We start from the raw sequence: 17,281 nt of genomic DNA, 5'->3' as shown, positions 1-17,281 counted from the left end.
TTTTTCTACTTATCACACACACACACAGACGCAACCGGATGCCATCGATAGCTTCTCTGTTCCATGAGTCGCAGTGAGCAGGTAAATATGATTGCTTCCTTTTCTGCGTGTCTCTGTACCTGCAGTGACACACTTGTGCATATTAGTTATGAGGCTGGGCCGCAGACCTTGTACTCTGGGAATCCCAGCCGGTGGAGGCGGACGGCCACTCGCCCTGAGCCCCAGATAAACTAGGCCTGAGTGAGCTGTGGACACCAACCTTCACAGCTCCGCTGGTTTATTAGCACACAGTCGCCGTAGTGATGTGGACGTGGGCATGTAGTCCCAGCTATCAGGACTAAATGTCAAAGCTGAAGCGCGCTCTGACCCCCGAAGCCTCGTGGCGTCGGCTGGAGGTGTGAGCAGCAGACACACAGCAGCTGGTTAGCATTCTGTCACCGTGCTGCCGTAGTATGAAGCTCTGCTCCCTTGTATGTTGATAAATGTAATCTCCCCGGTGCCTGGCTGAATTCCTGAACACTCTCCTTGTGACATTTGCAGAATGCCAAGCCAGTGGAGGATAACTATCGCTGTAGGTGTGTGAGCGTTTACGCCTGCAGGTGTTACTGCACTGGTCATTACCACCTTTGTAGCAGGGAAGGGATTACGCCAAGCTTTGCCCCGGACGACAGATAAGACGCTAATGATTGTGTCCGATAGGAATTAAGTGATACAACTTTTGACAACAGTTGTGAGTAGCTGAGCTGCTTCAGAGGAAATGATCCTGACGCTTGCTTTACCTGGAAGTAGTCAAGAGGCCATGACCAGCTGTAAAAAGGATGAATTGAATTGATTGTTTATTTTTTAGCCCGTTACTAGTGGCTTGTAAAAAGAAGCAAATGATGTCAAATTATGTCCACGCATCTAAATCAACTCTGGTTTGTTCTGATCGGTTTTCACCAAGAGACTAGATACTGTCCCTGCGATCACGCCTGCTGTGTCAAGGACAGGACTGCCGCTCCGACTTCAGGTCAATTTTCCCACTTGCGTCATAAAAGTAATTATGTTATGAGCTAGTGATGACCCCTAATGCGTGCCCTGCTCGTAATTCATGAGAGTGATGTAAGTTTCTCACTGAGCCCTGTGAGATTCATCTCACTGCCAGACCGGTTTCCTAGTGATGAGCTTTTAAAAGAGGACCTTTGTTCCAACGCAGCTGATTTGTCCTCTAACCTCTAATAACCAGGGACTGGATGTGGTGATGACTGTAACAGAAGCTACTGACACCTGGGCATTCGTGGGCTAGCATTGCCTGGGCATTCGTGCTGAACACTGAGCGACGGTGCTTTTAGCGTCAGGTGTAGAATGATTAAATTAGACTTTAATTTTAATAAAATTACACACAGGCTTAACTGATAACTACTGTCAATATTGATGACATGGACACATAACATAGCTTTACAAAGGACAAAAGCACAGGACATCTAAGAAAACAAAAACTCTACTTCCTCAAAAACTCTACTATGAATTCTCTCAGTAACTTTTGGCGTATCTTCCAAAGCTTGCGACCAATGCAACACACCATCAAAGGCTGAACAAATGGGCAGGGTTTAAATACACAGCAACCAGGTGTATGGTTGCAATTGCAAAGCAATTACAGCTGAAACAGGAAATGAGGAACAACAAGTGGGAAGTAGAGAAAACGCAGAAGGCCCATCGTCAGATTGGCTCCTCTCTCATCCCCCAAAGACTCATGTCAAACAGAGAGGAGCTGGAATCAAAGGTTGTCTGTGCCCCCTCAGGGTCAGGATCAGAGCGGCTGAGTCTGGAAAAGGCAAAATGAGACAATAAGATGAGCGGAGCAGAAAATACAGTGAAATAAATAAATGAAAGAATGCAGGGAGACAATTGTACTGGAGAAGCACAAAGCTTCAGTGGAAACCAAGACACTAAAGGGGGACGACTGACGTCAGCTCTCATATTTGTCCGTCTGCCTGATGGTCAAATCACAGAATAACACAACAGCAGAGAAGACGAAGAGATCTGTGCTCAGGATGAAGGAGATTGACCCAGGTTCTGTCCTTGTACAGCACCTGACTGAAGGGAGGATGTCTACATGTTCATATGTCTACAACACCAGTGACTGACACCAGCTACGACTGAGCGTAAAAAAGGCATTACAGCAACCTTTCCATCCCACAGTCGACACCACGATGCTGCGGACTCTCAAACACGAGGAAGGCAAAGGTCAGTCCCACAGGCCGAGAGGAAAAGGCTTCAAAGTGGACCGAATAGAAACAGACGCTGGGCTTTATCTAGTTGGGCCACGTTCCTTCTATCAGCACCGCAGTGAAACATCAGCAATGGACAGCTCTGCTATAAGACACTCACTCCCATTTTAACAGTCCTAGAAGCCAGAGTGCAGCTGGCAGGATCATGTTTTAACGTCCTCCATCCCAGTTAAAGGTCGGGAGAAATGGGGAGATGTTCACAGCACAAACTATACATGAGCTCAGAAGCCCAGGGAGAGTTTTCAGGCTGCAGTGGGCCTGACTGCACTCATTACTCAGAACCGCTGCTGCTTCACCTGGACCACAAGGTCTGACAACAGCACTTCACATACAAAGCAGCAAGTTTAGCCTTAAATATGTTAAGGTCTGCTTCAAAATGGCATAACCAATAACCAAAACAGAACTCAATAGCCCAGGATCAAAAGAACCTGGGACACGAGAGGCGAACTGATCCACAGGAGGAACGTGTGACGTGGCCTGGCAACATTGAGCACCTACTGTAGCAGGAGACGAGTGAATGAGGTGGAGAAGCAAAGGGGAGGCACAGGTGAGAGGAATGAATCAATCACACAGTCCAGGTGGCGGAGGGAAGATCAGGGAGGAGGAGCGGCAGGGATGAGCTGAGGACCGGGACGGAATAAAACAGGCCGAGAAGCGACAACGTGCACGTTCTCACCCCACAGCAGGAAAGTAAGGACTCTGAGAATTATCTGAGGTGAAAGACGGTGGGAGGACAATGGCTACAACCACAAAGTCACTAGTTACTTGTTTTGAGGTAAACATGAGGTGCTTTGTCCCAACAGGAATGTGAAACTAGAAGCTTTGAGCACGACGGCAGGATCTGCCCGTGAGTCTATTAGCAATTAAAAATCCCGATCTCCCTCCAGTCTCCTTGAACTGTATTGGACAGCAGAGACTGTATCTCAGCGTCCAGTTGGTCACTGTCAGGACACAGTGAGCCCGACTGTCCACCTGAATGCAGGACGGGCTCAATACAATAGATTGCTGCTGCTTTCTGCCGCCCAGACAAACGACACCAGGGAGCTAAGAAATAGCTTATTGACGACTGTCTGAAGGCGCATCGGTGGTGAGGTCTCCAACGACCCGTCTGGACCCAGGGACAGGCCGGACCTCAGGAAGCGGCTGAGCTGGAACGTGGGAACTGCTTTTCAGGTGCTTTGCTATCATTTCTGTAATTAAGTCTTTACTTCCCCCTACATGATCCTTGTCTTCTCCTTCCATGAATAATTGTGGTGTTTATTCATTAATAGGAATGCAGGGACCCTCAGGTGCTCTGAACTCCATCTGCATCATGAATATGAATTGGTCAGTTACACAGATGTAATTACAGAAGAGAGAAACTCACTCACCCTGACTCAGAAGTTTAGCTTCCATGTGAGGACAAGAAGGTGGGGCACAAATACGGACCTGCTACGATACACAACTACAATAGAGAAGCAGATAAATCATAGAATGAACAGCAAACTGCAGATTTATTATATAACTTCTGCCTCATGACTGCCTGAGTATGTGACCACACAGAAACCTTCATTATTTCCTTCTTCACTTCTGTGAACCACCACACTATGAATAGCAGGTGAGCGGGTCACAGGAACCCACCTGCACTGAAAGCTCCATCGCTCCATCATTTCTGACAATGTGTGCGAACACACACCATCATCTGAACGTGTGCAGCCTCTGCAGACATTCCTGCTGTTGGGTGTACGATGACTTCAGCTGCTACACATTTTTGGGCATGCGATCTTAACTCTCTCGTGTGTGGCAGATCAGGTCCGGGTTCTGCTCATTACACCCACTCATAAGGTCAGTCAGGCCCGGCAGAACAACAGGAACACAGACAGACACAGGCTCAAATGGAGTGACAGCACTGTGAAGCCAAAAGCTGCAGCTTTGCCATTCGGGCATGAGGAACTATAAATGGGTCTTAATTAAGGTCTCGAGCCCCACACGTCGCCAGCGGCTGTTACTGTGACTCACATCCAGCTAATACGCTTTTATAAGGCGCTGCAGGAGGAAAGCGAGGGGTGGGAGACGAGTGAGAAGGACCAAGGATGCAAAGGTTATCACTTAGCAGCTGATATGTCTCTGCATCATTCAAGTCTACATAGCGAAACCTACCAGTGTCCTAATCATCTCTGAACCACATCATCTGTTTTGAGAGAATAATTACCAGCCAAAGCAGATATTCAACATATGTGGATTAGTGGTGGCACAATAAGACAGAGAGAGAGAGAACTACTACTTCAGCTCCAGATTTTTGCTTCTATTGTTCTTCCACTGCAAATGGAGGCTACTGCTAATCGCAAACCCTATCAGCTGTTTCCTCCAAACGCTCAAAGTGTAGCTGATGAAATGCTGTTTCACGCTTTCTCAGCATAGACAGGGACTAGACACCACGACAGCCTGCTGCTCAGCGCCAGCGATCCAAGGCGGAGCTAGTCTAAAATTAGACCAGGCATGTAGGCCAACCAGGAGGCGCCGCATGCTAATGAGCTGCCCAGAGGTCAAAGGCAGGAAACACAAACAAAGCTAGGACGCTGTCAAAGAAGAGACAGAGCCACAAAAATGTTTACTGTGAATAGAAGACAGATGTGAGGGTGAATTATTTATTTCAATAATCTGTAATGTCATTGCTGACGGCGACGGATGGAGCGAGCGAACAAACAGACAGAGACGTGCTGTCAGCCACAGAGACGCCATTGTCACTCCTAATCAAGCGTGGCAGCCTGGTGACTAATTAACCATCATTTTACTCATTGGGGCTTTGAGAGATGTTTGAAAATCTTGGCCGAGCCGCAGACTTTTTCCACCAGGAGGAATGTCACAGCCAGGCTGGGACTAAGCGGCGCTGGCACAGCATCAAGAAATTCTGCTATGTGTCATAGTGAAAGTCTGAATGGCCTCTAGCCTCCAACAACAGTTGGAGGAAACTTCAGGGAGAGCGTGGCCAAGTCTTTGCCCCCTGAGGGCTGTGAGAGGCTGCTGGTGTGACTATTTAGAATATTTAGACCTGCAGAAGTAACAGGAGATGGGTTAAAGTGCCAGTCACTCATGAGACGCCAACAGACGCCATCACACGTCATCAGACGCCATCAGACGTCAACTGACATCATCAGACGCCAACGGACGTCATCAGACGGCATCAGGCGTCATCAGATGCCATCAGACGCCAACAGACGCCAACAGACGCCAGACGTTAGAGTGATTGAGGACAAATCTCTAACTTTGAATCAGGACCAGCCGGAAAGTTCCTTTGAGTAAACAAGCAGCAGCCAGTGCTTTGACTGAACATTGTCCAACACCTAATTACACATAGGAAAGATATTTGTTTTTTAAAATGAATGGCGCTACAATCTGCTGCTCTCAGCCGTTTTGAAAGTTTAATATCCAGTAAATGGACGGATGCAGAGGTCGTCTGCATCCGTCCTCGTTGTGCCTTTCACTGTTGTCCCTGTAGGAGCCTCGCTGGGTCAGTGGGTGTCTAATATTAGAATTAGAGGCATTTAATCTCTTTTTCCTGCAGATTTTTCCTGTCTCAGCAGTTAATGAGAATTAGAGGAGAAAAACATTTTCTAGAAGAATCTAATGGAGCCGTATATCTCTGGATGCATCTCTGTGACTCTAGGGGACCCACAGCTGCAGACTGGCACGGTGTTCTTCGTAATTGGAGGAACTCTGGGTTTTAATTAGCCAAGTCTTGCTAGTCTTGCACAATGTCGGCTCACCTGCGAGTCTAAATACATGATGTCTTGCTCCAGGCAGTGTTTAACTTAAATACAGAACACAGGGGATATTTCGGCTAATGGAGTCGAGATCACATTGGGTGGAATCATATGAAAAGAGCTTTGTTCTCACTGTAGGACAGTGTCAGATAAACATGCATCACTGTGTAGCTGCAGTGTTTGCTGTTCAGATTTTAGAGTTTCTCAGCTCACGGTTTGTAGTGTAACCTTCAAACCAGCATGTTCTGAACCCCTAAAAGTTATACTTCACTGCATAATGTAAATACATTTTATAAGATCAATGGTATATATAAAAAATAATGTAATAATAAATACATGTATATAATATATATAATAAATAAAATGGGAAACGCTACACATCAACATTTAGCATTTTTCTAATTCTGTTGTTGCACCATCTACGCATGAGGCAAAATGGATCCATGCAGCGTTTACTCACGAGGACCTTAGTGACTGTGAAACACTGTACTCCTGTCACAGTTTCTGGTCCTGCTCCTTGTTTTATTTTCAAGTCCTTCTTTTCGGTTATGTTCTGGTTCTATTCTCTGGTTTTATTTTGAAGGACTTCCTGCCACTCACACTACAGTTGTGTTTACTGTCACGTCTTGGGTCAACTTCCGCTATTATTTTGAATGGACTTCCTGTTAATGTCACGTCACAGCTGTTCTCTGTCATTAGTGGTCATTATCCACACCTGCAGCTCATCAGTAGTCAGTTCACCTAGTATTTAAGCACCACCTCTCACCCCAGTACCTTGCCAGATTGTTGTGTGATTTCCACCATCTTCCAGCGTCCTGTATTCCCGTCTAGCCTTGTTATCTTGGACCTTGCTACTGACCACCGGCACCGATTCTGTCTAGCCCCTGTCTGCTCTGTGCGCCTTAGATCTTGATCCTGTCTGGTAACGACCCTGCACGCTAGCTTGACGACGACCCTGCCTCTGACGGAACGGTACTGTAATCCTGAGCTCTTTAGGTTAAGGAACCCTGCCTGTCCACGACAGGACTCTGTTTGATCCTATGTACTACTCGGTATTGTCTACCTGTGTATGACCCTGCATGATCTGAACTTTGTCTCTTGGAACAAATCCTCGTTTACCTTCGCCAAGTGTGTCTGAGCTGTGCATGTGGGTCCAGCGTCTAGTATATCCTGACAACTCCTCATCCCATGATAGAAATGCTGGGGCCTCTAGATTCTGACTGAACTGCATTTATTCTGTAGATATTCATCCAGTGACGCCTCTCTGGAGCTGCTGCTGGGTTTGTCCACCTGCTGTTTGGTGTCACCGGCCCAGAGTTTAGCTCGTACTGCGATCTCCAGGAGGTCCTCACACATGCAGCCGGATGTTCTAATAGTAATATTTAGAAGTAGGTTGTGAAAATACTTAATTTCTCTTTTTTGATATTTGCCTCATTTAGCTCGTTTCACAACCTGCTGTCACAGCAGTTGGACTTTCACACACCACATCCCACAAAGCTCAGTATCTTTACGTGTCCGTGTCCTGTTCCCCATCCATTACACAGCAGATCTGCAGATTTACAGATGCTCGGTCCACGGTAGACTCTGCGTGTGGGTATGAGGCGAGAGCTGCAAGCTTTGGTGTCGATCCGATACCATGTAAATACTGGACCAGTATCGCTGATATTGATACTGATACTTTTTGACAATTAAAGCATTATCAAATACAAATGCATTTTCATGACTTTCAGGGGTTTTGTGTTTGTATTAAATTTAATTATTAATTTAATGAAACTCACATAGTTCAACAAAAATATATAATATAAATGTCCTCCTGCTTGTTGGTTTACTGGCCCGAGTCGCTGAGTCACGTGAGACCTCAAAGCAAGAGGGAGGGAGGGGTGTTAGTGCTTACACACAGGCACTCAGATACGCAGACAGACAAAATAGTTTTGTCTCTTTAAAGAAAAACGGCAGCAGTGCGTAGCAGCAAAAATTCAACCAAAGTATTGGTATTTTTGTCGAGGAATCGATCGATATCAGTACTAGTGTTGGTATCAGTATTATCGATATTAGCATGGATCCGCCCACCCTACCTCTCGCCCAGCTCGTCTCACTTCACTCCTCCCTGCCACCAGTGTTCAACGTTAGCCTGCGGACGAAAAAAACTCTTTAAGTTTCCGGCTCTGGAGACGATCCTCCTCCAGTTTCTGGCCTTGCTCTACTCTCCTTTTCAACTTGCGTTGCTTTCCTGGCACTCGACTTTCATTCACAATACAAATTCCTTCCCATCACTCTCTCTCCCCTTCCCTCTCTTCTACTGAGTGTCTCTCCATCCTACTCACATTCCCATCAGGCAACTTGGAGCATTCTCCTTCTCCTCCTCAGCTCTGCAGCTCCCAGGGCTCTGATTGGCATACAGCAGATGTTGTAATTATACAACAGCTGTTGTAGAGCTGATAGATGTCCATTTCTGCCCGTTGATCCCAACTCCATGTCTGTCTGTCAAGCTGCCTTTGTCTTGAACTGAGAGCAGAACAAACTGACCCTTTCACTACGACATAGACGACTCAGCTCCTGGAGCTTCAGCTCATAAACAGTGTGTTCAGGCACATTTTAAAGCAGCACTGTGAGCAGTGAAGTGGATATAGAATATAATTTAGAGTATAAATGTACACTCAACCTGACCACAGACACTTAACAGACTCTACAGGAGGAAAGGTGCGAACGGGCTCAAGTATTACTGTTGACCACACTGGGAGGTTTGGCGACTCCCAATTTGCTGCCTCCTCTTATTAGGACTGATCAGCTGTAATTGGACTACACACGTCCATGTCTGGGTGCAGTGCATGTGCAGTCGTGATCTTCTGGAGGTGCCGTGGCTTTAATTCAAGCAAACATCTGTGGTAGGAGGCTCCCATGTGATCAGCCATACACCAGACTAATTACAGACGTACAGGAAACGCCCACACACACAAAGCGGAGCATTTCCTCCAGCTACAGAGTTACGATAATACGTCGGCAAAACACTGACCCACAACAGGATACACAAGGACAGAGATTTTTCTGCATTTAGTTAGAGAATGTATTAATGAGATCAGGTGTTTCTAATATCCCATCTAGAAGAAAAACAAGGCCTTTGCAACACGTCACACGTCTCCTAAATTACTGTATGTGTCTGATCTGGAGCGTGGACAACCCAGAGCCCATTTGTTGCCTTGCACCATTATCTGGGAGTCGAGAGTAAAAAAATAAGGCAATCTGGGAAATCACTTTCAACCTGTTTCTCATTACTGTACTAGAGTGTAATGGTCCAGTGAAAGTAAAAGCAACTGAGCATGAAGCCTTACAGGCTGCGTCCCTCTTCCCCATCATGGTTACATTCTGTGTCCATCTGACTGTAGCAGTGGCTCCATCTACCCAAGCTGCTCTCTAATCATAGTACGCTCAAACGGCTTCAGTCCAACGTCAGCTCGGCCTCTACACATGCAAAACGCTGTGGGAGAACAGTGGTCCGTCTGAAGACAAGCCTCAGTGAGCGTCGGCTGTTGAACCGTCCGTCGCATCCACTGTGGGAAAGTGGAGCAGATGCTGGTGGAGCCAGACCCACTACATACACCGTCAGACATAACATGATGACCACCATTACTGTGGGGGTTCCCCTGTTGCTGCCAACCGTCCAGGTATCAACTAGAACTCTGGCGGTGCTGGTCCGGTACCAGACGCCTTTTACTGCACAGACACAGTCTGGTTCCAGATTTGCTGCTGCCCGACTCCTTTAGCAAACACTTTATCAAGTGCAGCTGAGCCTGGGGTGAATCCTGCCACCACCCGGTGCTGGAGGCTTTCTTTGAGTCCACTAATTTGTTTCAGAGATTATATGATATCTCTGTGCTTGAAGATTATCTTCAGCAGCTTTTGAAAAAAAAAGAGTAGATTATCAGAAAACTGTTGCCTGATGTCTCATGTCCTGGATCAAACGTCTGTACATCTATTACTCAGATTTATATTTTAGAGTTTGATAACACCAACGTATTTTGTTCTGAGCGTCGTGCTCTTAACGTACAGTGGTAAATAACTGCTCCAGACCTCAGGAAAGTTTTGCGTTAATCTGTAAAGATCAGAAACATGAAAACGTTCACTGGCTTGAACTTAAGCTTGTTTTCTTGCAAAGTAAAAGGCTGATTGTGAAATAAAGCCAATATTTGAAAATCTCCATGTTGCTTTAGCTTCTATAAACCTGAGGCTGATAGGGGGGTTAAAGAGTTGTGCTCTGGCCTTAGGGAAGCTTCAAGCCAGCAAATCATCTGGACTCCTCAGATTTAGAGGCTCTCCACATCTGCTCTCTTTTCCATGTATTTCCCATCTGCTCTGCAGGTGCATCAGTTTCTGTCAGACATTATCAGATATTTGTTCTTAATAATAAGCAGTCCCTCCTTCCTTCAGTTCCTACAGTATCTTCCTCTTTCTTCTGCCCTGTTGCTTCCCTAACACCATCTGTGCTCGTTGACAAACTGTCTCCTAGACACGACAAGTATTGATTTTAAAGGAGAGGAAAAAAAGTGAGTGAAATCTTTGAGTCGACAGTTCTCTGACAGACGTCAGCACATCCGGGAGCCGAGGGGAGATGAAGGAGGAGACGTTGACCGAGCTACACACCACTGTGTGAACACACGCTGCTCCCCAGGAGGAAGCTCACTTCCCCTCAAGTCTCAGGTTGTGCGTCAGCATCAAACTCTAGCATTCAAAGTTGTTTCACTTACCCTTTTAAATCACCCACAATATTTTGAATTTTGCATCAGGCCTCAGCACAGAAACAGATCTACGCTCCTCTCTGCTGCTTTGATGCAGTGGAGCCGAACCCAGCGAGCCCTTGTTAGCGCCGCGCTGCCTGTACCGGCGTTTAGAGGCTCAGTGGCGACGCATCCTTCCTTCAGCACGCGGTTCACCGAGAGGCCGCGTGTGACAAGACGCTGCCAGGACCTACTCCATCAAATGAAACAGACAAAGCATGAACGCTGGGCGAAAGCAGACTTTCCCTAAACATTTGTGCGCCGACGTCAGTGAAACGAGTCCCTGCTGTCAGACAGGACCAAGCTGAGGAGTAGCTCACATTAGAATCTAAATCTGCAGCTGCTGTAAACAAACCTGATCAGCCCAAACGGACATAACCTAGATGGAGTTAATAATTCATGTCCTTAATGATTCAATAATCATTTAATAATTTAGTCATTCAAGCTGTTTCGTGCTGTTGCTATATTCCTGTTGCTATTTACTCTAACAGCAAAGGTTTTACAGTGGAGTTAATTAAGCCTGGAACTGACACATAACCAGCTCTAATATATAATTACATGTTATATATATAAAAAAAAAACAAAAACAAAAACTCCCTTCTCACCCCACGCGGGTGGTCTCATCCACTTTCCAAGCTCGGGTCCTCTACCAGAGGCCAGGGAGCTTGAGGGTTCTGCGCAGTATCCTTGCTGTTCCTAGGACTGCACTTTTCTGGACTGAGATTTCGGATGTTTTTTCCAGGGATCTGTTGTAGCCACTCCTCCAGTTTGGGGGTCACAGCCCCTAGTGCTCCAATCACCACAGGCACCACTGTGGCCTTCACCTTCCAAGCCTTCTCCAGTTCTTCTCTGAGCCCTTGGTATTTCTCTAGTTTCTCATGTTCCTTTTTCCTGATGTTGCCATCGCTTGGTATTGCCACATCCACCACTACGGCTTTCCTCTGCTCTTTATCCACCACCACAATGTCTGGTTGGTTCGCCATTACCATTCTGTCAGTCTGGATCTGGAAGTCCCACAGGATCTTGGCTCGCTCGTTCTCTACCACCTTGGGAGGTGTTTCCCACTTTGACCTTGGGGTTTCCAGTCCATACTCCGCGCAGATGTTCCTGTATACTATGCCAGCCACTTGGTTATGGCGTTCCATGTATGCTTTCCCTGCCAGCATCTTACACCCTGCAGTTATGTGCTGGACCGTCTGGGGCCTCTTTGCACAGTCTACACCTTGGGTCTTGTCTGGTGTGGTAGATCTGGGCCTCTATGGCTCTGGTGCTCAGGGCCTGCTCCTGTGCAGCCAGGATGAGTGCCTCTGTGCTGTCCTTCAGCCCAGCCCTTTCAAGCCATTGGTAGGATTTGTTGAGATCAGCCACTTCAGTTATGTTCCGGTGGTACATCCCATGCAAGGGCTTGTCCTCCCATGATGGTCCCTCTTCCAGCATCTCATCCTCTGTTCTCCACTGCCTGAGACATTCACTCAGCACGTCATCTGTCGGGGCCTTATCCTTGATGTACTTATGGATCTTGGATGTTTCATCCTGGATAGTGGCTCTCACGCTCACTAGTCCACGGCCTCCTTCCTTGCGGCTAGCGTACAGTCTCAGGGTGCTGGATTTGGGGTGGAACCCTCCATGCATGGTGAGGAGCTTTCGTGTCTTAACATCTGTGGTCTGTATCTCTTCCTTTGGCCACCTTATTATTCCCGCAGGGTATCTGATCACTGGCAGAGCGTAGCTGTTTATTGCCCGGGATTTGTTCTTGCCATTGAGCTGGCTTCTTAGGACTTGCCTTACTCGTTGGAGGTATTTGGCTGTTGCCGCATTCCTTGTTGCCTGTTCAAGGTTGCCGTTTGCCTGTGGTATTCCAAGGTACTTGTAACTGTCCTCTGTCAAACTGTCTGCTATTGTTCCTTCTGGGAGTGAGACCCCTTCTGTGTGGAATATCCATATCCATATCCATACAAGACTGGCTATGGATATATAATATATATATATATATATATATATATATATATATATATATATATATATTCTCATCAGGAAAAGTTCTGCTCTGGTTTGTCCAGAGACATATTACTTGTGCTGTTGTAATGGAAAAATTATGCCTTGTGCTATTTCTTATCCAGCACACTCGTCATGTGCTGGTTAGGTGCAATACTGAGCATTCTTACACATATAAATAATCTCTTGCGCCCTGTCGTACATCAAGTCTAAACATCTGATGCTCCATTTGACTGACTAATAATTTATGATACGTTTGTCTTTTACACCCGGACTCTGGCTCCATCCTATCTGACTCCCCACCAGACCCAAGGCTGTTAAAGCGAATGCATCTTGTCTTGGAAGCTCTGTGTTCCTTCCTTTGGATAACAAGACTTGACGATGCAGAAGTTAGAAAGCAAACATTCTCACTCACAGCGAGATAAGGTGGAACAAACAATTCCATTGCTGCAGAGAGACATTCCACCAGAGCCAGAGAAAGGGGTTAAAAGGCAGAAGCAACTTGAGGATTGTGGGCTCTTTGCATCACACCTTCGTGGTGTGTGCACTGATCTCCCCAGCTGGTTTTTGGTTTGTTGATGTGCACGATCAACATCCATGCTTTTTATTTGCTTTCCCCATTGTTTTTATTTTCTTTATTATTTCAATAAATCGCACAAAAGGACAACTCTCTCATCTGCTTCTTTATGGGAAATTTCCACCACAGCTGTAAAGCAGTGTGTTGAGTCCATATTCTTCTTGTGTTTGTGAAGTGTGGATGACTGCAGACTTTGTGCCACCACCTCCGGTCTCCTCAACTCTGGGATGTTTGTACTGACCCTCCGCTTCACCCATTGCTGTTAACCACAGTTGCCATTACAGCTTTTATCAGTGGCTTTGAAGGAGCCGTCCAGTGAACAACACTTTCTCTTAACAGTTCACACACAGGTCTAAACAGCGACTCCAATGTCATAATGAGACGCTTTGTTTGCTAAAGGCTCGATCCGTCAAAACACTGGAAATATGCAGCAGAAACTCATTCTGCCCTCAAACAATAAAACCTGCAACCAAGTACATGAACACGTCCAATCAGTCATAACACAGTGGACAGAAAAATACAAACCACTGATCTCAGTGTGAATCATCCATCCATCCATTTTCTATCGCTTGTTCCCATGTGGGGTCGCGGGGGTGCTGGTGCCTATCCCAGCTATCTACAGCCGAGAGGCAGAGTACACCCTGGACAGGTCGCCAGTGGTCGCCAGGGCAACACACCTACAGACAACCATTCACACTGACCTGCGAGCAACCTGGATTGACCAATCAACCTAAGGCATGTTTTGGAGGAAGCCAGAAAACCTGGAGAGATGCGAACATGCAAACTCCACCTGGGAATCGAACCCAGGACCTTCTCACTGTGAGGAAACCACCGTGCCGCCGCAGTGTGAATCAGTGCTTCATTGATCGTCATTGGAGCCTGTTGCTATTAGTTGTTTGTAGTTTATGTCTAATTTACCTTTTATCCAAAGAATTGGATCCAGATGAAGAAATGCTTTGATTTATTGAATCAATGACATTCATTTTTTCAAACTGTGGCAGAAAACTGAAATATTGTAAATATCACAGAAAATACATGTAAACTAAACTACAGTGAAACCTGTTTGAGGAAGAGACACAGCCACTGTTGATACTCAGTCTCTGCTTTAGACCTCCTCCATCTACGCTGGTAAAGAACAACACAGACCTGGTTCCATTTTTAAGACTGATAATGAATTGAAGATTTGACTAATGACATTAATGAGGTTCAGTGTGTAGCTTCCACCAAAAGGAATGAGCTGCTTATGTGTTAAAGACACTAGAGACAGAAGCTATAACTCCATCATTCAGAACAGGAGGCACCATTTCCTGTTCCCATGGCGACCTTGGGTCTGTGACCCACGCTTGTATTGATTCGTCCTTTAGTTTCTCCCTTTGCCTGGTAATCTTTCCACCTCTTCTCCCTCTCCTTTTTGTTCTGCTCTATCTGATTGTGTCATTCTCCCCCACCTCCCCCCGCTCCTCATCTCTTTCCCATTATCTTCCTGGGTGACCCCAGAGGTTGTGTGCTGAGCTAACTTGTCATGAATCATTTGGTCAGCAGCTACTGAACATCCCCTCTCTTCCTGTGTATCTTGCTCTGGTGATCATCCACCTTTCCTTCCTATTTTCCTCTTTTCTGGCCTTCTCTCTGCAGGCTTCTGCCTCCCTGTGCCCACCCTCTGCCTTTAGTGATGCCACATCACTTACACCACAGGAAGTGCTTCATAAGTACAGGGACATGAACAAAATTCTGCCATAAAATAAAATTTGTATTGCTGCAGCAGAATGAAGGTTATGGCAGTTAGCATAAAACAAATCTTATCACATGAGTAGCATGAGGTGATAATATCAGACAACCTTTTATTGGCCTATTTGCCAATTTATGCATTAATCTGTGCTGCACTGTGTCACGGGAATCGCTGCTGACAATTCATTAACGAAAGAAGCAAACAGGTCTTTACGGACCCGGCTGGCATCTGTTATCTGCACTGGGCATTTAAAATACGTTCATTGCTGTGTAGCACTGTGTAGACAGTTTAACCAACCGTTGCTCACTGCTGTGTTTAGTGCTCTAAAACAAACGTGGGGACCAAGAGCTGTACAAACACAGACCTAGAGGAGCTCATTTGTATTTTTAAACTATTAGTTGAACCAGTCAGTGATCCGCAGATGTGCGAGTTCAGTTTAGTTGGGCTTTAGGACAGATCTTGTCAGAATACACCATTAAAGTTAGTGGATCGAGTCTATAGAAGTCCATTAGGGTGCAAGTCAGAGCCATGGAGAATGGGGGTCAAGATTAAAGTTACTTTAATAAAGAAAACCAGAGAAATCACAAGAACCAAAAACACTCCTGCAAGTATAAACCAATATAAACCAGGAGGGAGAAAACACTCAATAAACAGAATGAAAAAAACGAAGCTACGGCATGACACGAGCAAGGCTAAAACAAAAAGCTAGGCAGAACATGAACAAGCGCTGGCAGCATGACTTGACTCCCCTCAACTTCTTAAACACATCACAATGCGTGGTTAACAGAAAGCAAGAACATAACTTGTGGTCTTGCATACCAATGTTTAGCAGCTAGCATGACTAGACTCCCTTACACGTCCTAAATGTACAGTAATACACTGTGTGATTTACACAATGCAAGAACCAAACCTGTGAGGCTAACCATAAACAGACAGTGCTAGAGCAGAGCATGAGCAAAGTTAGCATGGCTGAACATAGACATGGTGCTAGAGCGAGTCCACCCAGCATAGAAAGGTTCCAGTAGGCATCAAGCATTAATTAGGGAGAAAGGTTTTCTCCTTTTTGGATAAAAAGTTGGAATAGTTTTTCAAATGTGGTTGGAAGGAAGGTGAAATCATGTTAATCTGTGGACAGTGGAGAAATTCTAAATAGTCACATGTGACATTCTTCTTCCTGTGGATTGACAGGAGCATAATAGTTACCGTCTATAACCATTCAGCAGATCAGGAGCGTTGTGTGTTTGCTCTAGATGCACTGGACAGACTTGTAGGTAAACCTGGTGAGACCCTGATTATACCTGAGGAGATAAAGGGGACACATGTCACTGCTGCAGTGCCCTTGGGCAAGGCGCTAATCCCACACGGCTCGGTGGCCATGGAAAGGAACTAGCCAAATGTACAATGGAGCACAATTACTAATGGCAGATCATAGCACTGAGCCTGTCCAGCCCAGCAAAGAGTCCACCTTCAAGCATTTGTTTTCTTCTTTCTCTGAGGTCACAGCCTCAGTCTGGACTGAACCGGACATTGGAATTAATCGCACATGATTAGCAACAGCCTACAGAAGCAGATAAAAGACAAAAGTACACACACGCACGCATGCACACACACGTCTCTGCTTAATGAGACCACGATAGATCCAGGGATTTGGGAGACCACCTAGGATTCCACCTCCCTCACAGGCCCAGACACACACAAACAATGGAGGACCACCAGGAGTGAGCAGGTGGGAGCTTTGGCAGATGGCAGCTCGTCTGTTCCGCTGTAAAATCCTTCACACACACACCTACTACATTAGAGGTTCATCAACTCATGAGTACAGAGAATGTGTTCAGCAGTCATTACTGTGAGTCAACATAACGCAGTGTCTCTGTAGAGCTGATGTGGTGCCAGGAAGCGTGTGTGACTGAGGCTTGGAACCTACAGTACAGCATGAAGTGCTCTGACTATTCACACATGAAGGATTGTTCCTGTGTCACAACCTGCACTTCAGCTGTGTTTAAAAGCAGCTGAAGTGCAGCAAGAGTGATAAATCTAAAGATGCATAAATGACAAATGTGCACAAGCCGGAGTGATGAACGGCCTTGGGAGCATGTGTTGCTGTCAGCTGGCTGTGTGGCAGTAGGTGGGGTCTGACAATGTTTAATTGCAGCCAGGAAGAAAAATCATTTGCACAATACTAGAGAAATATATCA

Source organism: Betta splendens, chromosome 5 (assembly GCF_900634795.4).
Source record: "Betta splendens chromosome 5, fBetSpl5.4, whole genome shotgun sequence".
In the NCBI taxonomy this organism is placed as follows: domain Eukaryota; kingdom Metazoa; phylum Chordata; class Actinopteri; order Anabantiformes; family Osphronemidae; genus Betta; species Betta splendens.
Note: the sequence above shows the minus strand (reverse complement) of the source record.